The 25059-nt window shown below is 54.9% G+C and overlaps 1 protein-coding gene across 4 annotated transcripts in view; it reads left to right on the top strand.

Moving 5' to 3' along the window:
• Positions 1-10992: 10992 nt before the first annotated feature.
• LOC142466767 (uncharacterized) overlaps positions 10993-25059 on the top strand; it is a 50451-nt gene continuing 36384 nt past the window's right edge. For 2 of the 4 annotated variants that reach the window (XR_012788214.1, XR_012788215.1), the window contains exons 1-2: positions 10993-11296; positions 16267-16456. The gene's annotated coding sequence lies outside the window, so the exon portion shown is untranslated. The remainder of the gene's footprint in view (positions 11297-16266; positions 16457-25059) is intronic. The other 2 variants (XM_075572146.1, XM_075572147.1) reach the window with 2 other exon arrangements.

The raw sequence follows: 25059 nt of genomic DNA, 5'->3' as shown, positions 1-25059 counted from the left end.
TGCCATGGAGCAGGGGGGGACTCTGTGCCATGGAGCAGGGGGGGGACTCTGCGCCAGGGAGCAGGGGGGGGACTCTGCGCCAGGGAGCAGGGGTGGGACTCTGCGCGAGGCAGCAGGGGGGGGCTCTGCACGAGGCAGAAAGGGGGGACTCTGTGCGAGGCAGCAGGGGGGGACTCTGTGCGAGGCAGCAGGGGGGGACTCTGTGCGAGGCAGCAGGGGGGGACTCTGTGCGAGGCAGCAGGGGGGGACTCTGTGCGAGGCAGCAGGGGGGACTCTGTGCGAGGCAAGAGTTGGGGGGACTCTGTGCCATGGATCAGGGGGGGACTCTGTGCCAGGGAGCAGGGGGGGGACTCTGTGCCAGGGAGCAGGGGGTGGGTCGACTCTGTGCCAGGGAGCAGGGGGGGACTCTGCGCGAGGTAGCAGGGGGGGGGGGACTCTGCACAAGGGAGCAGGGGGGGACTCTGCGCGAGGCAGCAGGGGGGACTCTGCACGAGGGAGCAAGGGGGGGACTCTGCGCGAGGGAGCAGGGGGGGGGGACTCTGCGCGAGGCAGCAGGGGGGGACTCTGCGCGAGGCAGCAGGGGGGGACTCTGCGCGAGGCAGCAGGGGGGGACTCTGCGCGAGGCAGCAGGGGGGGACTCTGCGCGAGGCAGCAGGGGGGGGACTCTGCGCGAGGCAGCAGGGGGGGACTCTGCGCGAGGCAGCAGGGGGGGACCCTGCACGAAGCAGCAGGGGGGGGACTCTGCGCGAGGCAGCAGGGGGGGGACTCTGCGCGAGGCAGCAGGGGGGGACTCTGCGCGAGGCAGCAGAAGGGGACTCTGCCTGAGGCAGCAGGGGGGGACTCTGTGCCATGGAGCAGGGGGGGACTCTGTGCCATGGAGCAGGGGGGGACTCTGCGCCAGGGAGCAGGGGGGGGACTCTGCGCCAGGGAGCAGGGGTGGGACTCTGCGCGAGGCAGCAGGGGGGGGACTCTGCACGAGGCAGAAAGGGGGGACTCTGCGCGAGGCAGCAGGGGGGGGACTCTGCACGAGGCAGCAGGGGGGGGGGACTCTGCGCCAGGGAGCAGGGGACGACTCTGTGCCAGGCAGCAGGGGGGGACTCTGCGCGAGGCAGCAGGGGGGGACTGCGCGAGGCAGCAGGGGGGGACACTGCGCGAGGCAGGCAGGGGGGGGACACTGCGCGAGGCAGCAGGGGGGGACTCTGCGCGAGGCAGCAGGGGGGGACTCTGCGCGAAGCAGCAGGGGGGACTTTGCGCGAGGCAGCAGGGGGGGACTCTGTGCCATGCAGCAGGTGGGGACTCTGCGCCAGGGAGCAGGGGGGGGACTCTGCGCCAGGGAGCAGGGGGGGACTCTGCGCCAGGGAGCAGGGGGGGGACTCTGCGCCAGGGAGCAGGGGGGGGACTCTGCGCCAGGGAGCAGGGGTGGGACTCTGTGCCAGGGAGCAGGGGTGGGACTCTGAGCCAGGCAGCAGGGGGGGACTCTGCGCCAGGGAGCAGGGGGGGACTCTGCACCAGGGAGCAGGGGTGGGACTCTGCGCCAGGGAGCAGGGGTGGGACTCTGCGCCAGGCAGCAGGGGGGGGACTCTGCACGAGGCAGCAGGGGGGGACTCTGCGCGAGGCAGCAGGGGGGGGAAATCTGCGCCAGGGAGCAGGGGGGGACGATGACTCTGCGCGAGGCAGCAGGGGGGGACTCTGCGCGAGGCAGCAGGGGGGGGACTGTGTGAGGGAGCAGGTGGGGGGGACTCTGCACGAGGGAGCAGGGGGGGGACTCTGCGCAAGGGAGCAGGGGGGGGGACTCTGCGCGAGGGAGCAGGGGGGGGGACTCTGCGCGAGGCAGCAGGGGGGGACTCTGCGCGAGGCAGCAGGGGGGGACTCTGCGCGAGGCAGCAGGGGGGGACTCTGCGCGAGGCAGCAGAAGGGGACTCTGCCTGAGGCAGCAGGGGGGGACTCTGTGCCATGGAGCAGGGGGGGACTCTGTGCCATGGAGCAGGGGGGGACTCTGCGCCAGGGAGCAGGGGGGGACTCTGCGCCAGGGAGCAGGGGTGGGACTCTGCGCGAGGCAGCAGGGGGGGACTCTGCACGAGGCAGAAAGGGGGGGACTCTGCGCGAGGCAGCAGGGGGGGGACTCTGCACGAGGCAGCAGGGGGGGGGACTCTGCGCCAGGGAGCAGGGGACGACTCTGTGCCAGGCAGCAGGGGGGGACTCTGCGCGAGGCAGCAGGGGGGGACTGCGCGAGGCAGCAGGGGGGGACACTGCGCGAGGCAGCAGGGGGGGACACTGCGCGAGGGCAGCAGGGGGGGACTCTGCGCGAGGCAGCAGGGGGGGACTCTGCGCGAAGCAGCAGGGGGGACTTTGCGCGAGGCAGCAGGGGGGGACTCTGTGCCATGCAGCAGGTGGGGACTCTGCGCCAGGGAGCAGGGGGGGACTCTGCGCCAGGGAGCAGGGGGGGGACTCTGCGCCAGGGAGCAGGGGGGGACTCTGCGCCAGGGAGCAGGGGGGGGACTCTGCGCCAGGGAGCAGGGGTGGGACTCTGTGCCAGGGAGCAGGGGTGGGACTCTGAGCCAGGCAGCAGGGGGGGACTCTGCGCCAGGGAGCAGGGGGGGACTCTGCACCAGGGAGCAGGGGTGGGACTCTGCGCCAGGGAGCAGGGGTGGGACTCTGCGCCAGGCAGCAGGGGGGGACTCTGCACGAGGCAGCAGGGGGGGACTCTGCGCGAGGCAGGCAGGGGGGGAAATCTGCGCCAGGGAGCAGGGGGGGACGATGACTCTGCGCGAGGCAGCAGGGGGGGACTCTGCGCGAGGCAGCAGGGGGGGGACTGTGTGAGGGAGCAGGTGGGGGGGGACTCTGCACGAGGGAGCAGGGGGGGGACTCTGCGCAAGGGAGCAGGGGGGGGACTCTGCACGAGGGAGCAGGGGGGGGGGACTCTGCGCGAGGCAGCAGGGGGGGGACTCTGCGCGAGGGAGCAGGGGGGGGACTCTGTGCGAGGCAGCAGGGGGGGGACTCTGTGCGAGGCAGCAGGGGGGGGACCCTGTGCGAGGCAGCAGGGGGGGACCATGTGTGAGGGAGAAGGGGGGCGACCCTGTGCGAGGGAGCAGGGGGCGACCCTGTGCGAGGGAGCAGGGGGGGACTCTGTGCGAGGGAGCAGGGGGGGGGACTCTGTGCGAGGGAGCAGGGGGGGACTCTGTGCGAGGGAGCAGGGGGGGGACTCTGCGCGAGGCAGCAGGGGGGGGGACTCTGTGCGAGGCAGCAGGGGGGGACTCTGTGGGAGCCGGCAGCGGGGGGGACCCTGTGCGAGGCAGCAGGGGGGGGACCATGTGCGAGGGAGCAGGGAGCAGGGGGCGACCCTGTGCGAGGGAGCAGGGGGGGACTCTGTGCGAGGGAGAAGGGGGGGGGGACTGTGTGGAGGCAGCAGGGGGGACGCTGTGCGAGGCAGCAGGGGGGGACTCTGTGCGAGGCAGCAGGGGGGACTCTGTGCAAGGCAGCAGGGGGGGACTCTGTGCGAGGCAGCAGGGGGGGGACCCTGTGCGATTCAGCAGTGGGGGGACCATGTGCGAGGGAGAAGGGGGGCGACCCTGTGCGAGGGAGCAGGGGGCGACCCTGTGCGAGGGAGCAGGGGGCGACCCTGTGCGAGGGAGCAGGGGGGGACTCTGTGTGAGGGAGTAGGGGGGGGGACTCTGTGGAGGGAGCAGGGGGGGACTCTGTGCGAGGCAGCAGGGGGGGACTCTGCGCGAGGCAGCGGGGGGGGACTCTGCGCGAGGCAGCGGGGGGGGACTCTGCGCGAGGCAGTAGGGGGGGACTCTGCGTGAGGCAGCGGGGGGGACTCTGCGCGAGGCAGCCGGGGGGGGACTCTGCGCGAGGCAGCGGGGGGGGACTCTGCACGAGGCAGCAGGGGGGGACTCTGGGCGAGGCAGCAGGGGGGGGACTCTGCATGAGGCAGCAGGGGGGGGACTCTGCGCGAGGCAGCAGGGGGGGGGACTCTGCGCGAGGGAGCAGGTTGGGGGGGACTCGGTGCGAAGGAGCAGGTGGGGCGGACCCGGTGCGAGGGAGCAGGTGGGGGGGACTCGGTGCGAGGGAGCAGGTGGGGGGGACTCGGTGCGAGGGAGCAGGTGGGGGGACTCTGTGCGAGGCAGCAGGGGGGGACTCTGTGCGAGGCAGCAGGGGGGGACTCTGTGCGAGGCAGCAGGGGGGGACTCTGTGCGAGGCAGCAGGGGGGGACTCTGTGCGAGGCAGCAGGGGGGACTCTGTGCGAGGCAAGAGTTGGGGGGACTCTGTGCCATGGATCAGGGGGGGACTCTGTGCCAGGGAGCAGGGGGGGACTCTGTGCCAGGGAGCAGGGGGTGGGTCGACTCTGTGCCAGGGAGCAGGGGGGGACTCTGCGCGAGGGAGCAGGGGGGGGGGACTCTGCACAAGGGAGCAGGGGGGGACTCTGCGCGAGGCAGCAGGGGGGACTCTGCACGAGGGAGCAAGGGGGGGACTCTGCGCGAGGGAGCAGGGGGGGGGACTCTGCGCGAGGCAGCAGGGGGGGGACTCTGCGCGAAGGGGGGGACTCTGCGCGAGGCAGCAGGGGGGGACTCTGCGCGAGGCAGCAGGGGGGGACTCTGCGTGAGGCAGCAGGGGGGGACTCTGCGCGAGGCAGCAGGGGGGGACTCTGCGCGAGGCAGCAGGGGGGGACTCTGCGCGAGGCAGCAGGGGGGGACTCTGCGCGAGGCAGCAGGGGGGACCCTGCGCGAGGCAGCAGGGGGGGACTCTGCGCGAGGCAGCAGGGGGGGACTCTGCGCGAGGCAGCAGGGGGGGACTCTGCGCGAGGCAGCAGAAGGGGACTCTGCCTGAGGCAGCAGGGGGGGACTCTGTGCCATGGAGCAGGGGGGGACTCTGTGCCATGGAGCAGGGGGGGACTCTGCGCCAGGGAGCAGGGGGGGACTCTGCGCCAGGGAGCAGGGGTGGGACTCTGCGCGAGGCAGCAGGGGGGACTCTGTGCGAGGCAGCAGGGGGGACTCTGTGCGAGGCAAGAGTTGGGGGACTCTGTGCCATGGATCAGGGGGGGACTCTGTGCCAGGGAGCAGGGGGGGACTCTGTGCCAGGGAGCAGGGGGTGGGTCGACTCTGTGCCAGGGAGCAGGGGGGGACTCTGCGCGAGGGAGCAGGGGGGGGGACTCTGCACAAGGGAGCAGGGGGGGACTCTGCGCGAGGCAGCAGGGGGGACTCTGCACGAGGGAGCAAGGGGGGGACTCTGCGCGAGGGAGCAGGGGGGGGGACTCTGCGCGAGGCAGCAGGGGGGGACTCTGCGCGAGGCAGCAGGGGGGGACTCTGCGCGAGGCAGCAGGGGGGGACTCTGCGCGAGGCAGCAGGGGGGGACTCTGCGCGAGGCAGCAGGGGGGGACTCTGCGCGAGGCAGCAGGGGGGGACTCTGCGCGAGGCAGCAGGGGGGGACTCTGCGCGAGGCAGCAGGGGGGGACCCTGCGCGAGGCAGCAGGGGGGGACTCTGCGCGAGGCAGCAGGGGGGGACTCTGCGCGAGGCAGCAGGGGGGGACTCTGCGCGAGGCAGCAGAAGGGGACTCTGCCTGAGGCAGCAGGGGGGGACTCTGTGCCATGGAGCAGGGGGGGACTCTGTGCCATGGAGCAGGGGGGGACTCTGCGCCAGGGAGCAGGGGGGGACTCTGCGCCAGGGAGCAGGGGTGGGACTCTGCGCGAGGCAGCAGGGGGGGACTCTGCACGAGGCAGAAAGGGGGGACTCTGCGCGAGGCAGCAGGGGGGGACTCTGCACGAGGCAGCAGGGGGGGGACTCTGCGCCAGGGAGCAGGGGACGACTCTGTGCCAGGCAGCAGGGGGGGACTCTGCGCGAGGCAGCGGGGGGGGACTCTGCGCGAGGCAGCGGGGGGGGACTCTGCACGAGGCAGCAGGGGGGGACTCTGGGCGAGGCAGCAGGGGGGGACACTGCGCGAGGCAGCAGGGGGGGACACTGCGCGAGGCAGCAGGGGGGGACTCTGCGCGAGGCAGCAGGGGGGGACTCTGCGCGAAGCAGCAGGGGGGACTTTGCGCGAGGCAGCAGGGGGGGACTCTGTGCCATGCAGCAGGTGGGGACTCTGCGCCAGGGAGCAGGGGGGGACTCTGCGCCAGGGAGCAGGGGGGGACTCTGCGCCAGGGAGCAGGGGGGGACTCTGCGCCAGGGAGCAGGGGGGGACTCTGCGCCAGGGAGCAGGGGTGGGACTCTGTGCCAGGGAGCAGGGGTGGGACTCTGTGCCAGGGAGCAGGGGTGGGACTCTGCGCCAGGGAGCAGGGGGGGACTCTGCGCCAGGGAGCAGGGGTGGGACTCTGTGCCAGGGAGCAGGGGTGGGACTCTGCGCCAGGCAGCAGGGGGGGACTCTGCACGAGGCAGCAGGGGGGGACTCTGCGCGAGGCAGCAGGGGGGGGAAATCTGCGCCAGGGAGCAGGGGGGGACGATGACTCTGCGCGAGGCAGCAGGGGGGGACTCTGCGCGAGGCAGCAGGGGGGGGACTGTGTGAGGGAGCAGGTGGGGGGGACTCTGCACGAGGGAGCAGGGGGGGGACTCTGCGCAAGGGAGCAGGGGGGGGACTCTGCGCGAGGGAGCAGGGGGGGGGGACTCTGCGCGAGGCAGCAGGGGGGGGACTCTGCGCGAGGGAGCAGGGGGGGGACTCTGCGCGAGGGAGCAGGGGGGGGACTCTGTACGAGGGAGCGGGGGGGGACTCTGCGCGAGGGAGTAGGGGGGGGGGACACTGCGCGAGGGAGCAGGTGGGGGGGACTCTGCGCGAGGGAGCAGGGGGGGACTCTGCACGAGGGAGCAGGGGGGGACTCTGCGCGAGGGAGTAGGGGGGGGGACACTGCGCGAGGGAGCAGGTGGAGGGGACTCTGCGCGAGGGAGCAGGTAGGGGGGACTCTGCGCGAGGGAGCAGGGGGATACTCTGTGCAAGGGAGCAGGGGGGGGGACTATGCGCGAGGGAGCAGGTGTGGGGGACTCTGCGCGAGGGAGCAGGTAGGGGGGACTCTGCGCGAGGGAGCAGGTGGGGGGGGACTCGGTGCGAGGGAGCAGGTGGGGGGGGGACTCTGCGCGAGGGAGCAGGTGGGGGGACTTTGTTCGAGGCAGCAGGGGGGACTCTGCGCGAGGGATCAGGGGGGGACTCTGCGCGAGGGAGCAGGGGGGACGAATCTGCGCGAGGCAGCAGGGGGGGACTCTGCGCGAGGCAGCAGGGGGGGACTCTGCGCGAGGCAGCAGGGGGGGACTCTGCGCGAGGCAGCAGGGGGGGACTCTGCGCGAGGCAGCAGGGGGGGACTCTGCGCGAGGCAGCAGGGGGGACTCTGCGCGAAGCAGCAGGGGGGGACTCTGCGCGAAGCAGCAGGGGGGGACTCTGCGCGAGGCAGCAGGGGGGGACTTTGCGCGAGGCAGCAGGGGGGGACTTTGCGCGAGGCAGCAGGGGGGGACTCTGTGCCATGCAGCAGGGGGGGACTCTGCGCCAGGGAGCAGGGGGGGACTCTGCGCCAGGCAGCAGGGGGGGACTCTGCACGAGGCAGCAGGGGGGGACTCTGCACGAGGCAGCAGGGGGGGACTCTGCGCGAGGCAGCAGGGGGGGGAATCTGCGCCAGGAGCAGGGACGACTCTGTGCCAGGGAGCAGGGGGGGACGATGACTCTGCGCGAGGCAGCAGGGGGGGACTCTGCGCGAGGCAGCAGGGGGGGACTCTGCGCGAGGCAGCAGGGGGGGGACTGTGTGAGGGAGCAGGTGGGGGGGACTCTGCGCGAGGGAGCAGGGGGGGGACTCTGCGCGAGGGAACAGGGGGGGACTCTGCGCGAGGGAGCAGGGGGGGGACTCTGCGCGAGGCAGATGGGGGGGACTCTGCGCGAGGGAGCAGGGGGGGACTCTGCGCGAGGAGCAGGGGGGGGACACTGCACGAGGGAGTAGGGGGGGGGACACTGCGCGAGGGAGCAGGTAGGGGGGACTCTGCGCGAGGGAGCAGGGGGGGACTCTGCGCAAGGGAGCAGGGGGGGGGGACTATGCGCGAGGGAGCAGGTGTGGGGGACTCTGCGCGAGGGAGCAGGTAGGGGGGACTCTGCGCGAGGGAGCAGGTGGGGGGGACTCTGCGCGAGGGAGCAGGTGGGGGGACTCTGCGCGAGGGAGCAGGTGGGGGGACTCTGTTCGAGGCAGATGGGGGGGACTCTGTGCCAGGGATCAGGGGGGGGACTCTGTGCGAGGGAGCAGGTGGGGGGGACTCTGTGCGAGGGAGCAGGTGGGGGGGGACGACTCTGTGCGAGGGAACAGGTGGGGGGGACTCTGCGCGAGGAAGCAGGGGGGAGACTCTGCGCGAGGGAGCAGGTGGGGGGGACTCTGCACGAGGTAGCAGGGGGGGACTCTGTGCGAGGGAGCAGGTGGGGGGGACTCGGTGCGAGGGAGCAGGTGGGGGGGGACTCGGTGCGAGGGAGCAGGTGGGGGGGACTCGGTGCGAGGGAGCAGGTGGGGGGGACTCGGTGCGAGGGAGCAGGTGGGGGGGACTCTGCGCGAGGGAGCAGGTGGGGGGGACTCGGTGCGAGGGAGCAGGTGGGGGGGACTCGGTGCGAGGGAGCAGGTGGGGGGGGACTCTGTGCGAGGGAGCAGGTTGGGGGGGACGACTGTGCGAGGGAACAGGTGGGGGGGACTCTGCGTGAGGGAGCAAGTGGGGGGGACTCGGTGCGAGGGAGCAGGTGGGGGGGGACTCTGTGCGAGGGAGCAGGTTGGGGGGGGACGACTCTGTGCGAGGGAACAGGTGGGGGGGACTCTGTGCGAGGGAGCAGGTGGCGGGGACTCTGTGCGAGGGAGCAGGTGGGGGGGGACGACTCTGTGCGAGGGAACAGGTGGGGGGGACTCTGCGCGAGGAAGCAGGGGGGAGACTCTGTGCGAGGGAGCAGGTGGGGGGGACTCGGTGCGAGGGAGCAGGTGGGGGGGGACTCGGTGCGAGGGAGCAGGTGGGGGGGACTCGGTGCGAGGGAGCAGGTGGGGGGGACTCGGTGCGAGGGAGCAGGTGGGGGGGACTCTGCGCGAGGGAGCAGGTGGGGGGGACTCGGTGCGAGGGAGCAGGTGGGGGGGACTCGGTGCGAGGGAGCAGGTGGGGGGGGACTCTGTGCGAGGGAGCAGGTTGGGGGGGACGACTGTGCGAGGGAACAGGTGGGGGGGACTCTGCGTGAGGGAGCAAGTGGGGGGGACTCGGTGCGAGGGAGCAGGTGGGGGGGACTCGGTGCAATGGAGCAGGTGGGGGGGGGACTCTGTGCGAGGGAGCAGGTGGGGGGGGACTCTGTGCGAGGGAGCAGGTTGGGGGACGACGACTCTGTGCGAGGGAACAGGTGGGGGGACTCTGCGCGAGGAAGCAGGGGGGAGACTCTGCACGAGGGAGCAGGTGGGGGGGACTCTGCACGAGGGAGCAGGGGGGGACTCTGTGCGAGGGAGCAGGTGGGGGGGACTCGGTGCGAGGGAGCAGGTGGGGGGGGGACTCGGTGCGAGGGAGCAGGTGGGGGGGACTCGGTGCGAGGGAGCAGGTGGGGGGGACTCGGTGCGAGGGAGCAGGTGGGGGGGACTCTGCGCGAGGGAGCAGGTGGGGGGGACTCGGTGCGAGGGAGCAGGTGGGGGGGACTCGGTGCGAGGGAGCAGGTGGGGGGGGACTCTGTGCGAGGGAGCAGGTTGGGGGGGGGGACTGTGCGAGGGAACAGGTGGGGGGGACTCTGCGCGAGGGAGCAAGTGGGGGGGACTCGGTGCGAGGGAGCAGGTGGGGGGGACTCGGTGCAATGGAGCAGGTGGGGGGGGGACTCTGTGCGAGGGAGCAGGTGGGGGGGGACTCTGTGCGAGGGAGCAGGTTGGGGGGGGACGACTCTGTGCGAGGGAACAGGTGGGGGGGACTCTGCGCGAGGGAGCAGGTAGGGGGGACTCGGTGCGAGGGAGCAGGTGGGGGGGGGGACTCGGTGCGAGGGAGCCGGTGGGGGGGACTCGGTGCGAGGGAGCCGGTGGGGGGGACTCGGTGCGAGGGAGCAGGTGGGGGGGACTCTGTGCGAGGGAGCAGGTGGGGGAGGGGACTCTGTGCGAGGGAACAGGTGGGGGGGACTCTGTGCGAGAGAGCAGGGGAGGGGGGCTCTTTTTATTAACTTGCAAAATAAAGTAAATGATAAAATAAGCACAAAAACAAAACGAGCAGCCTGTGCTGCTCCAGCCTTCTGTGAGATACACTGCGTTTGTCTGTCTGTCTATCTATATATATATATATAATATATATATATATATATATATAAAATAAAAAAATAAATAGATGATACCGTTCTGTGGCTAACGAAATGCTTTTATTTGTGCGAGCTTTCGAGATACACTGATCTCTTCTTCCGGCGATGTTACAATGAATGAAGCAAGGATAACTTAAAAACAGTGTCTCTTGGAATGTTATCTGTGCTTGTCCTTCCCCCGGTGTGGATGTGTTTTATGGCTAGAGGTGTCAAAGGGTAACTGAAAGCAAGTGAAGAAAGAGTGTGTATGTGTATCAGTGTGAATAAAAATGAATGGAGAGCCCACAGTATAAACAGTGCTCTACACAAGGTGTGTGTGGAGTGAGAGGGATATAAATGGTGTGGGTGAGATCAGTGTATCTCGAAAGCTCGCACAAATAAAAGCATTTCGTTAGCCACAGAACGGTATCATCTATTTATTTTTTGATTATTGAAGCTCGGCTAACACGGTACTGATACCTCTACATATATATATATATATATATATATATAGATATATATTTGCTCATTTGCATGTCATTTCCCAGAATCCCTTGCTGCAGTGGAAGCGCTGTATGCTGGGTGACAATGGGGAAAGACAGGGTTGCAGACCTGTCTAAGACATGCAAATGAACATACAGTAATATTTACAGTTGCTATATATATATACATATGTGCGTGCGTAGCACTTTAGTTGTGTTACAGCCTCAGGACGAGTTATGTCATATCCAGGTTACCTCCTTCATATCAACATTGGCCAAAAGGGAGGAACTGAAGCAGCTTTACTGAGATATATTAAGGACCAGGAGGAGTATCACACATCTACATGCAGAAGAAACTATCTTTCCCTAGCACAGTGCCTGGGAAATGTTACTGTCTTGTTTCTAATCTACACAGCATGTGACACGTGATCCGTTTAGAACTCTAAAAACTACAACTCCCATGATCCCCTTAGTGTGAGCATGCGCAGTAGGCACAGAGCTGTGACCTGGATGTAGTCAGTGTCTCCACTTCCGGTAAAGAGACGATGAAGAAATAAGGTGGTGGAGGAAGCACACAGGAGCCTTTTCTGTAAGTAACTTACTTTGTATTCAAAGCATCAGAGCAGGTATATGCAAACACGTGGCGTTTCAGGACAGACACGTCCTCTCCTCAGACCATACACCTTACTGCAATAAAATAACTATTTACTTACACAAAGCGCTTAGCCTAAAAATACCTGTTGGGCAAACGTACCTACTAGTGTACTCATAAAGCTATACCTAAAAGGTGAAGGATGTGTCTGACCCCAAATACAGAGACCCCACGTGTATACATAATACTGACTGTGGGTTTAATCTTAATAACTTCTCCCAAAAATAAATGGGCAACTCTTATATCAACAAGTTGAAAGCATTGAAATATATTCCCAATCAAAGGAGTGTAATAGATCAGTCCAAGGTTGAAAAAATGGCAGCCTTAGGCTGCGTCCATAGAGGGTGGAGGAGTGCGAAGGCTGAGGTGAAGCTGGTACTTTCCCTGGCCTTATTACGCGTGCCGTCCGGGGGCATGTCTATGGGCGGCCCAGTGACATCACGGAGCTGGTTCGCCCTCATTGGGTGAACCGTTCACGTGACCGCTCGAAAAATCAGTTTTCACTGATTTCACGCGCACCCGCACGGTGTATAGACGCGATCACTGCCTTTAGGCAGTCTGATCGCTCAGCGTGCGGACGCGTTCGCGCAGTCTGCCCCTGTATGGACGCAGCCTTAGGGTCAAGACAGAGAAGTCTTCCAAAACTTGTCAAATACATCACTTGAACACACAAATTCGCTTCACCATGGCCGCCAACAAAAATCGTGGGGCCCAGGACAAAAATTTTAAGCAGACCCTCCCGTGTCAGCAGTATTGTGAGCCACCCCACCCCCCCCCCATTTCACATCTCACAAGCCCCCTCTTTTCCCCCCCATTTCACATCTCACAAGCCCCCTCTTCCCCCCCCCTCTTTCCCCCCCTCTACCCCCCCCCCTTTCCCCCCCTCTTCCCATGTATTTCTCTCCCTTCCGTCTCAACCCCTCTCACTCTTCCGCCTCGCCTGCGTCTCACTCTTACTCCCTCTCCCCCTTTCTCTTCACCCTCCGTCAATTTCCCCACGCTCACTCATTCCCTCCCCCCTCACACAATTCCCCCCACAAGATATATACCAAAAAACTTCCCACCCCTAATGCAAAAAACTTCCCACCCCCAAATACATACAAAAAAAACCCACCCCAAATATATACAACACCCCCAAATTAATACAAAAAAACCACCGACCCAATACATAAAAATACATATAACCCCTCCCCATACATACACACACATCATATAAAAAAAAATCCCAATACATATAAAAATACCTCAACCCATATAAAAATTCCCCCAAGCCCCCCAATACATATACAAATTCCACCAAGCCCCCCAATACATATACAAATTTCCCCAAGCCCCCCAATACATATACAAATTTCCCCAAGTCCCCAATACATATACAAATTCCCCCAAGCTCCCCAATACATATACAAATTCCCCCAAGCCCCCCAATATAGATTAAAATGACCCCCACAATACATATAAAATAAAGACTTACCTTGTGGATGATCAGGCTGGGTCCAGTGGATGTGGGGTCCTGGCGGCCAGCACTGCAAGTTGGGCTCGACCTCTGGCCAGGTCCGGCTGCCAGTGATCTCGCCGCCAGACCCCAACTCTCCCCTCAGCAGCAGCCTGCATGCTTCTATCCCTCTGTCCGCCGCCGAGCTTCCGACAAGCCTCCTTCTATTGCCGTCGCGAGCAGGAACAAGAGAGCTCTGATGTTAGAGGTGGCCTGTCGGTGTGGGACAGAAAGATAGTCATGCAGGCTGCTGCTAAAGGAGAGCCGGGGCCTGGCTGCGAGAGGACTGGCAGACGGGCCTGGCCCGAGGTCGTGCACAACTTGCAGTGCCGGCCCCCCCTGATTCACATGCCTGGGACGGCAACCCCGGCAGACCCACCCTGTTGGCGGACCTGTGCTTTACCCCGACAAGAATGAAGTTGGTCACTGGCAAAAAATTGGTATCTTTAATCCCTTCCCCTGCACTTGATCAGATCCACACCTGCATTTGTTCTCCAAGATCTCCAACAATGCGTGATTCTCCCAAAATAAAGTGAAATACACACACACACAAAAAACCACACTGCACGTGTTGCACGACACAAATTGCCATCTGCGGCTTGAGCCTCCTAAATGGTGTCCGGCAGCTGGGATCAATGTTGCACTGCTCTCCTCCGTTCGCGGTCGCGACTCCTCACACTGTCACTCCTGATGACGTCACTGCCGGGCACCAACTTCTTGTGCCTCTGCTAACGGACAGGAATAGCTCAACCCTACGCGTTTTGTGATGTACAGTGTCACTTCGTCAGGGGTATGAAGCTCTATAATCGTACACAAGCTTTTATATAGCCTGGTTAGATAACCTATTTAACCTTTTCAGAGTTTTTCTTGAAGCCATAAAGGAGATTTAATGACAATAAATTAGTCTTAAGAACTGGGAGCTGCCATGCTGATATTTTCTTTCTTAGATGATTTTTCTGGCAAAATGACGGGGTTAAAGCTGAAAAGGAGCAAGTTAAAAGATGGTTCAATTTTATGAGCTTAGTCAAAAGCAGCATTATTACACACATTTATCTGGGCATAAGATAACAAGTCAAACTACAAACCATTAGGGATATATAGATTAAAAGACATAACTCCTATTATAGATAGTAGAGGCACAGAGGCTAGATCATAAGTGTTATCTAGAAGTTTATTAATAATAGAGTAGACTTAACTGGGATAAGCAGAATAGTAGAATCCATAACAGTCGTGGACCAGAGTGACAGAGGTTTAAACCTGTGTCTCTGGTATATCCTCCCACATATATCTGGGTTAATAGCAGGGGCTGACCTTACCCCAGGAACCAGTTTAGTTCAAGTCACACAACAGGGAGATTCTGCTGTTGGAGAAGCCCCATGAGACAGGACCAGGGCTCGGGAGCGAGCACAGGCCAGTAGAACGATTATGAATATAAATACACTGACTGCATTACACAGGGATTTAGTGACCCCCTCAAGCCGAATTTTTGCCAATTGTTCACAGGAGAACGGATCGATCGTCAACTTGGCTAATCACTTGTAAGTGTTTGTATTGAAGGGGACATTTAAAAAAAAGAAAAGCAGCTTGAACTGCTGCTTTAAATTCAACCCAGTGGCGGGAAAACATGAAATCACTTGGAATACAGGACTTCCTTGAAAAGGATGAAATCACCATCTAACCCTTTGGGTGCCCTTTTGATGTAGCTGCTAAGTCACCGCGTCTGGCCCCATGATGTAATAGTTACGTCATAGTAATCCTGCTGGGTTTCCTAGGGGAGATGTCATTCTGTGCTCCTGTGCAGAGCAGGACGGATCTATCACTACGTGGGATAGAAGGGAGGGGGTCTCCCCGTTCGTTCTGTCATCATGAGGGAGCGATCACGTGACCCCTCTGTCACTCAAAGGGTTAAAATAACAGTTTTACTTATTTGTGTATTGTGAAAGAAATCCTGCTCTGTATTTCTCCAGGAACATTTGTGTTTGACTTATAAAGGCATTATAATTACTTTGTTTTCTATGGAAGTGTTATGTTTTTTTGTTTGCTAAAAGGGTTTTTTTACTTGACAATTCACTACATTTAACCTATTAAATATGCCATTGTTGTTGGTTCACGTTCTTCCTAGGAGGGACTGCCTCTTTAAATACCATTTTCCTACTCTGCTTCAGTTTAAATAAATCCTGAGATTACAAACCCATAAGAGTTTGTACAATCAGCCTTTTCTCCTTGCTAGTTATCCTAAGCACTCCTTTTCCTCTCACCCCACACAAGTCTTTCCCCGTCTTACGAACGCAGGGCCACACTTTCCAAAGCCTTATAACCAGAGGCAGCTGTTGACAATATGGATAACTTTGGTTGCTGTCACCTACACTACTTTACGTAGATTACTTGGCAGCTAATGCCACATCTATATTCTCCAGACTATTACTCTGTGACAATTACCATCACTTATTGTCTTTCCAAATCCTTGCAAAACCTCCCGAAACTACTGAAGAAACAGAAATATTTATTTTATTTATCCCCCAAACAGCTTGTCAAATTATTTCCCCTATATCCCCTCAAGAGAAGAGTTACCCGTCTCACGTGGTTTCTCTTACTGTGTTTCTATTGCTGTTTGTGTTCTGTATCCCCCTTCCTCCCACACCCTTTATTTGCCTCCCAGGTACTGATCTGCAGGGGGTTTTTTTTCCTTAACCACTTTGCCTCCTCTGTTTACCAAACACTAGATTCACTAAAGTGCAATAGCCTCAATTGCACTGTAACAGCCACTCAAGTAAATGGCAATGAGCATGTGATCACAGCAGCTCTTTGCACCTCTCCCCTCACTCCTGTCTTCTCCTCTCAGCCTTGTTCAGCTCTATTGCTGCCCAGGTAAAATCTGCGATCTGTGGAGCGGTGGGGTGTGTGGCCATGACGGGGGAGGGGGGAGTTTCAAACCTAAACCGACATTGATACCTCATTTGACTGTGGCTCAAGGTTTTTCTATAGTCCGCTTTCCAAATCAGTCCAGGGCATGTTATAAGCTCAGGTTGCTAATGGAACACATTCCTGCTACAACACCTTGTTACATCAACCCCACTTTCTGTTTAGTTCCACCAGAAGAAAACTCACCTTTGTGTCACTTGTGTTATCTTGTCGGGACTTTTTAATTACAACTGTGTTTTTATTTATTTTTAAGTAATAAGAAAGTAGTCTCTGGTGTGGCCTGTGGCTCCCATTCCAATCAAAATGTGGGTACGTACAAGTGAGCCATAGTATACACATTGCTCTCCATTAACTTCTGTTCACCTCAAAAACTGTAGAGAAGAAAGAAGACAAGTCACATTATTAACAACTTGTATCTTTTTTCAGCTCTTCCTTTATAAAATAGACATTACTTTGAGAGTTGAGACCTCACTAACTGCCCCAATTTTAGGTTTGTAAATTGTGCGAGAAACGAGGAAGAACAGAACCTTGTGGCGTTGCAGTACCACAGGAAAATCTACTACAGAACCTGCACAGACCTCCCCCCACACACAGAGCTCCTGGTCTGGTATGGAGATATATATAGGAAAGAGCTTGGTATCAAGAGGGTGCGCTGTGGGAAAGTAACGCGCCAGCACAAGGTAATCAGGAATATGTGTGTAACGTGCTTTTTCATCTCTCTTGTCTTATTATTGATGTTAAATTGCAAATAGTGATAGATGTGCATACACCATTACTGGTCAACTAGAACTTAATATCACTAAACCTGACTTGAGTCAAAGGGCCGGATACATCAAGCTGCGGTAACCAAAAATGCTGCATTACCGCCCATAAAAAAAGTCCCTTATTGTGCAATGAATCAGCGTTGCAGCGCCAAAAATAAAGCACTTTTTATTGGATCCATTAAAAGCATCAGTTCCGATACAAAACAGGCATAATATCAAATTTTCAAGTAAAAACTGCCAATCGTCAAGCTCCGATATTTATCGGAACAGGATGAACGGCAGAAATACCGCAAATATTTTATCACCTACTTCAGGCTGGCGTTGGCCCTGTCTTTCCTATGTATATAATGTCCAATATACTGCCCATTATATACATAGGCAAGATGAGCTAAACCAACATGGAATAGATGATAAAATAGTTTTTAACATTCATTACTGTACATATTAACCACTTAGTAGTCCACGGGTCAACTAGTCATCAGTTTCCATGACTAGCTGACCACACGGGATAATATAAACATTACACTACACTAACTACTCCCCTTTGCCCCCTTAGTGGCTAGTAAAGCATGGTTAGTTCTTGGTTTGTCTCGAAGGCATAAACAAAACACTACGGCTCGGATACATCAAATTCTGTTAAAGTGGAGTTAATATCGCACCCTGGGAAATAATAGATATTACCGCATTTTTAAGGTGATGTTTACTGGTGCGATATTTGGGCCAATCACGCGATATGGGAATTAACGTGACCGTTACTAATGTGTTATCGCATTTGGTTATTATTTCTATCATAGGCTTCTGTAATGTCTATTATTACAGAAACCTATGATCAAAATAACATTAACCTGTTTCATGCCTGTTTTGCCACACACAGTGCAATTAGATGTCACTTTCACACAACATAAATGTTTATATGAACCAAAGTGATTGAACTGTGAACGTAGTAAAAACGAGGGTAAATTTTGCTCAAAAAACTCTGGTGAGGATTTGTTTCCAAAAGTCCTCTCTTACATACAACTCTCCACAAAGTCCAGAAGGAGCAGGGATACCCGAAAAGAGAATATATAGTGTACACTGTGCGTGGAATAAGAAGAGATGTATGGATTCAATCTTGGCTCAGTATGTCAGCCCACTTACAATGTAAAAGTAGATAACACGCCTTCTCCTAACTGTGGCAATCACTTTTTCTTCTTGTCAAGATGAAAGGAGTGTGTAGATAATCCCTCAGCTAAAGAGAGAAAAAAGAGACATACTGCAATTCAGTCATAAACAGTTTAGTATAAAGAAAGTAATGTACTTCATGTCCTCACACTCTACATGAAAGATGAGCATTAAACAGGAGGAAGACACTGTGCTCCGGTCACCGCTGTGTATCTCAGATAATCCGGATGCCTGCCCGATTACAGTTTTGCGGACCTTGGGAGAAATTCCGTTTGTCTCTCTCCCCTCCGGTTCCCTTGGCGTCTGACGTCACTTCCGGTTTTGCCGCTCTCACTAGGGAGCCCGAGGCTTTGCTGTAAATCGTTCGGTGCTGCAGCTGTCTTTTCTCCCACACTTTAGAAGTATTATCTCTACACGTTTCACAGCTATAGTACTACTTCGTCTCGCGCTCTCTCTCGCGCTCTCCACAAGAGGCCAGTCAGCACACTGTAATGAAGCAAAAAAGCAGATGCTAGTCCCATAGAGAAACACACAGCATACAAACCAATCCAAGGACCAGTAAAGAGACAGCAAACTGCACGCTGTTAATCCAAAAAATCTATTCAAAACATAGACACACGTAAGCCGACGTTTCGGTCCCACATGGAGACCTTCCTCAGGGCCGTGCAACAAGGTTTTTTGGATTAACCCCGTGCAGTTTGCTGTCTCTTACTGGTCCTTGGATTGGTTCGTATGCTGTATGTGTGTGTGTATATATATATATATATATATATATAAATATATATATATATATATATATAACAAACAAAAGAGCAAAGCTGCGCCTCTGCAACAGGTATGCTTGTATACAATGGAACTAGCTGGAATAGTTCAACACCGTATAAATAGGTACAATAATAGTTCAGTGAAATATGAAAATAAAATATGAAATATATAAAAATAAAAATGCAATAACACCTGTAAACCAAGCAAATATTAAACAGTAGTACAGCAAATAGATATATCCAAAATAGAAAAAAGAGTGTAAAAACCAGTCCTCAGATAAGTCCAACAGATGGTATTAATTCTGGTGTAGACGGTCTCCGGCTGCTCTCAAAGTGGACAAACCACATCCACAGGGAATCTAGAAGAAAAGGGGGAAGAGAGAGCGCACACCCATAGCGTAAAATAGTAAAATTTAATGAGGGGGAGGGGAGAGGGGGGGGATAAGAATTGCACTTACAAAGGTACAATAATAACAAGCAATCTGTGATCCCAGGGAGCGTCATTACGTCAGACGCATGACACTGACGTCATCACCGCGCGCTGGGACTGACTGACCCGCGCGATTGTTGCAGAGGCTTCCCATCTCGGAGTTACTTTACAGGACTCCTTAACAGGCAGAGACGAGATCATCTACCCTGGACATTGACTGGGACGTCATCCTAGGACTGCAAAGACAAAGATACTGCAGTTTCAAACCGGATGGTGGTGATTATATATCACAGATTGCTTGTTATTATTGTACCTTTGTAAGTGCAATTCTTATCCCCCCCCCCCCTCTCCCCTCCCCCTCATTAAATTTTACGCTTTGGGTGTGCGCTCTCTCTTCCCCCTTTTCTTTTTATATATGTGTGTGTGTGTGTGTGTGTGTGTGTGTGTGTGTGTGTGTGTGTGTGTGTGTGTGTGTGTGTGTGTGTGTGTGTGTGTGTGTGTGTGTGTGTGTGTGTATATATATACACGTGTGTGTGTATATACACATGTGTGCGTGTGTGTGTGTGTATGTATGTATGTATATATATATATATATATATATATATATATATGTATATATACACTAGTGTTTGTGCCCGGGGAGCTGCCGGCACATCTCCCCGCCCCCTCCCCCCCCCCCCCCCACCCTGCTGCTGGCACATCTCCCCACGCTGCTGCCGCATCTCCCCACGCTGCCGGCACATCTCCCTGGCCCCCCTCTCGCTGGTACATCTCCCCCACTAGCTGGCACATCTCCCCCTTTCGCTGGCATATCTCCCCTGCACATCTCACTTCACACACACACAGAGACACACACGCACAGCCCCGATCCAGCCAAGGACACGCCCCTTCCCTTAGTAGCCACGCCCCACTCCTGCTCTAACATTTTTGCAGGACACCCGATGGAAACTTAGAATGTCCATTATTTGGGAGGTGAGTCATATTGGAAGCTCAAAATAGTTGCGTTGACCTTCAAATCCGCAGCTGAATGTCCAGTAAAAGTTTTGTTGTGCTACGTCATGCCGTTTGTGAGATTTCGATGCTTCGGACATACAAACAAACTGAATAACAAACTTAGAAATATTGTATATATACTATACTATTACTCAAAGGTAATCTTAAAACACCGAAAGAGAGACGGTTGCATGAATACAAATTTATGCAACTGTTCTGGGCACTTAGCGGTGGCCTAAACAGAGACCAAAGTTTTATGAGTCATTACTGACACAAGTGAACTCTCTTCCCATGAGTGCTAAAGACCATGTCTGTACATACTGTGCTATATGTATGCACACACAGCTGTCTCTTATACATACAAATACTCCATGTTATTCCATCCCCATATACCAATAGGGACCACATAGTATCTACACACACTTTTAGTAATGCAACACTCACATTTCCACACCCTTGATATACACTCCCACTCCACACACCTTTTGTAAAGCGCTGTATACACTGGGCTCTTCATTCAATTATATTTAAATACATACACACACACACACACACACACACACACACACTCACTCACTCTTACATCACTAACATTCTGGGACCATTTAACACCTCTAGCCATAAATCGCATCTACACCGGGGGAGGGATATACACAGATAACATTCCAAGAGACACTGTTTTTAAGTAAACCCTTTGCTTGCTTCATTCATTGTAACACAGCCGGAAGAAGAGATCAGTGTATCTCGAAAGCTCGCACAAATAAAAGCAATATTGTCAATTCATTTTTTATTTTATATATATATCCCCCATGGGTCAATTATGAGATTGCGACAGGCTGATTACAATTACTTAATAGCTGAACACAGATCACAATATTAAATTCTATTAATCACATACATATACTAATACCCAGTGTTCGACAAACCTATACATTTGCTTGCCCCGGGCGAATGGATTTAACCCCCGGGCGAGTAAATATTGGCCCAAGCAGCACACGTTTGGTACTAGGTGGCGAGAAGATTTTTTTGTGTGGCGAGTAGATTTTTTGGTAATTTGTCAACCACTGCTAATACCTATAATAAAATTACTCTGAACTATTAATACAACAATAACATACAATGCAGCATACAAAGTTACATTAAAAAAAGCAACAATATTAACATTATCTGTTAAAATATATTATAAAACTCATACTCAACAAGAAAAAATGACTCCTGAACGAGGTCAAATGTGTATCTCGCACAACATCACAGAGGAGGGTAGATGGATAACCTGTGTGATGACTGGAACTGCAATAAATGATAATAGGGTGGTGCTGACTGGGAATATATACCCCCGATGAAGCCACAACAGTGAAACATATGTTGGGCAGGCCAGGCGCTACTACCAGGTGCGCAGACTAGTCGGAGAGGTCTGATGCTTTCCTCACTGTCAGAGCGTTTCGGAGCCTTCGCGATGGGAAGCACAACGCTCTGACTATCTCCTAATTAGTTTATATTTTGAGTGTTAGACCCACAGAGTGGTCTGAGAGGGCTGTGTTCATTCTTTTTTAAGAGCATTTGGCTATCATATGTTATAGCTGTTCACCAGGACAGACCTATAGGCTCAGCTATTTCTGAGCCTGGTGGTCTGGTATCACTGTGTATGTGTATATAGTGACTGTATTCACAGTAATCCATTTTCAAGCAAAGCCATTGATACACAGAGCTCATTACCCTCTTAACAAACCAACACTCTCATCTACTTCGGAATAGTTGTTGGACGACCTAGAATTGTATTTAATAGCTATTACCACGGTTAGTACAGGCATACCCCGCATTAATGTACTCAATGGGACCGGAGCATGTATGTAAAGTGAAAATGTACTTACATTGAAGCACTGCCTTTTTTCCACTTATTGATGCATGTACTGCATTGCAATCGTCATATAAGTGCATAACTGATGTAATTAATGTATTTGTAACAGGCTCTATAGTCTCCCCGCTTGCGCACAGCTTCGGTACAGGTAGGGAGCCGGTACTGCTGTTCAGGACGTGCTGACAGGCGCATGCGTGAGCTGCTGTTTGCCTATTGGGCGATATGTACTTACTCGCGAGTGTACTTAAAGTGAGTGTCCTTAAACCGGGGTATGCCTGTATAATCATATAACCGTGGACATAAATAGTAATTAATAGCTATTTCATGATATACACTGACGTCTTTGACAATAAGCACACATTTGTTTTAAAAATTTGGTTCATTGTATATTTTGCTGCAATAAATATATTTTAATTAATTAATTAATAAATAGTACATTTAAGTGTAGGGTGCTCTCTAGTGCGACACTATAGGGAGCTTTCTTTCTTTTCTTTGTTCATACTCAACAAGGACACAATAAACCGCATCACCGCTCATGGAAAAAGGAAAAGATAGAAAAAGAGGGCTTTTAATGCACATTAAAGAATATATGGTGAAAAATGCACATCTGCAGCGAGTAGGTACAAGTAAATTTCATGGTCACGGGTTGAATGAGTCAGAGGGAATAGAGAGCTCATAGGAAGATGACAAACTGTATTATTGACTGGAAATTTGTTTAGATTTCGAACTGTAAGGTAAGTACATTAAAAAAGATTAATTAAAATTCTTATTTTTAAAAAGGTATTGGTTCGAAATCTACATTTAAACCAAACGGTGTTAACGTCTTTAATTTATGCATCCAGTACATCTTCCTTTTTGCTCAAATCTACTTCTCTGTCTCTCCCTCTTCAATGTTGATGAACTACCTCTATTCCATATATCTCAGTCCTTCCGGATCAGAATTATGACATGCAGCAAAGTGTTTTGATACATTGTGTGTGACAACACCCCTCCGGATATTGCTCAGTTTTTCCAGGATGCGTGTGCGGATAGGTCTCTTTATTTTCCCTATATACTGAAGCCTGCACGGGCATTCTAATAGGTAAATAACGAATTCAGACCTATAATTAAAACATTTGTCAATCTTATATGTGTCTTTCTTCACATTTGATTTAAAAAATGTTTTGCATGCTGTGCAAGACGGGCATCCATAAAATCCCTTAGACTTGTTCAGAAAGCCACCATCATCGTTATTTTTCTTTATTTTCGTAAGGGCACTAGGGTATATCTTATTTTTGATGTTACATGTCTCTTTTTTCTCTCTTAATCTGAGGGATTATCTACACTCACCTTTCATCTTGACAAGAAGAAAAATTGATTGCCATAGTTAGGAGAACGCGTGTTATCTACTTTTACACTGTAAGTGGGCTGACATATTAGCCAAGATTGAATCCTTACATCTCTTCTTATTCCAAGCACAGTGTACACTATATATTATCTTTTCGGGTATCCCTGCTCATGCTTGAGGTTACCAAGGTATACCACAGGCACCAAAGGGGTTAATACTTTATTTTTTTTTAAATGACCTAACCCTGTTGGCTCGGTTAGTGGCCAGTAAAGCATTGCCATTCTAGTTGCTAAGGTAATTGAGGGGTTAATGTCACGGATGCTCACTACAACCTGGACTAGACCGCGGGGCTGAGGTGGGGAAGATATATAACCACCGCCCTAAACCCCAGGGATGGGTCCGGATTGCAGGGTCGTGAACGTGTAGCCGGGTCAGTGTAAGAGAGTAGAAAGGGTAGCGGGTACTTGCCTATGGTTTAGGGTTGGAGTGTTGAATGGTCGAGGTCCGTAAGCCGTGATCGTGGAGTAGAGAGCATAGAAGTTAGTTAAACAATCCGTGGTACAGGGGAACAAGAAGAGACAGGTCAGGCACAAGCAGGGTAAAAACAGGAATATATATCACCAGGGTAAGGGGGATGGGGGAGGGGAAGGGGTGGAGGAAGCCCTCGCTACTGCCACAGACACAGGTGCTACAATCAGGGGAAATATTGATCAACAACAAGGAGAAGAAGAACCCCTATAGTGAGAGCACTCAGCGGCTGAAGATACTGATGTAACCTATGGACCTGATGGAGATATTGAATCAATGGTTGGTAGGTAATGTTGAATGGGTTAAAAAACAATTTTAATTGGAGAAATCCTCAAATAAAATAAATGTCCTCGGTGTGAGGTAATCCTAAACGATTAGCGAATTTAATTAAAATGGAGGTAGGGGTATTGAGTCCTAATAGATAATAGTAACTCTCTATACAACTTCAAACAACCATGATAAGTATATGAAATAATCAGTGAACGGGTATGCTGGTATCCCCAAAGTATATGGGATAGATGTGTGACATAAACACATACAGCGACAGGATATATTGGATGACTCAAAAGGTATACACAGTGTCTAGCTCAGACATAATACATACATACACTCGCTGAGCCACCTGTTCTCTATGTATCCAGAGCTGCGAGTCTAACAGATTGGCAGGTAATAAATATCTGTCAAGGTGTATGATGACAACGACTTGTGCCCGGAGCCCTAACTGTAACACCTAAAAGATCTGTGAGTCATATACACTATAATCCTATGCACGATTGAGAACCCATATGCACTGAATATTTATGGCGGTGAAGGTATAGACACAAACACACTGCGTGGCTGGACCATGAAGCAGACTATGATGATGTCTGCAGCAGTGTCTCCAACTGCCACGTCTAACACTGTGTTGCAAGTACGTGCAATATCAATATATAACCTTTGCAGTACATAGATCCCCCCCCTCAAGAGCCTACAGACCATGGAAATCTGTATATCACGATGTCCCTCCACGGTGGGAAGGAGTAAAGCAGTATGGCGGTATGCGGAAGTGACGAAACGGAGTGTCTCGGAAGTCGTCACCTATGACGTCATTACGTCTCTTATGCCGACGTACGTTTCGCTGGTAAGCTTTATCGAGGCTCCTAAAGCTTACCAGCGAAACGTACGTCGGCATAAGAGACGTAATGACGTCATAGGTGACGACTTCCGAGACTCCGTTTCGTCACTTATAGTGTACATGACTCACAGATCTTTTAGGTGTTACAGTTAGGGCTCCGGGCACAAGTCGTTGTCATCATACACCTTGACAGATATTTATTACCTGCCAATCTGTTAGACTCGCAGCTCTGGATACATAGAGAACAGGTGGATCAGCGAGTGTATGTATGTATTATGTCTGAGCTAGACACTGTGTATACCTTTTGAGTCATCCAATATATCCTGTCGCTGTATGTGTTTATG

This window comes from Ascaphus truei, chromosome 15 (genome assembly GCF_040206685.1).
Source record: "Ascaphus truei isolate aAscTru1 chromosome 15, aAscTru1.hap1, whole genome shotgun sequence".
Taxonomy (NCBI): domain Eukaryota; kingdom Metazoa; phylum Chordata; class Amphibia; order Anura; family Ascaphidae; genus Ascaphus; species Ascaphus truei.
Note: the sequence above shows the minus strand (reverse complement) of the source record. Positions and strands in the feature narration are given on the sequence as shown.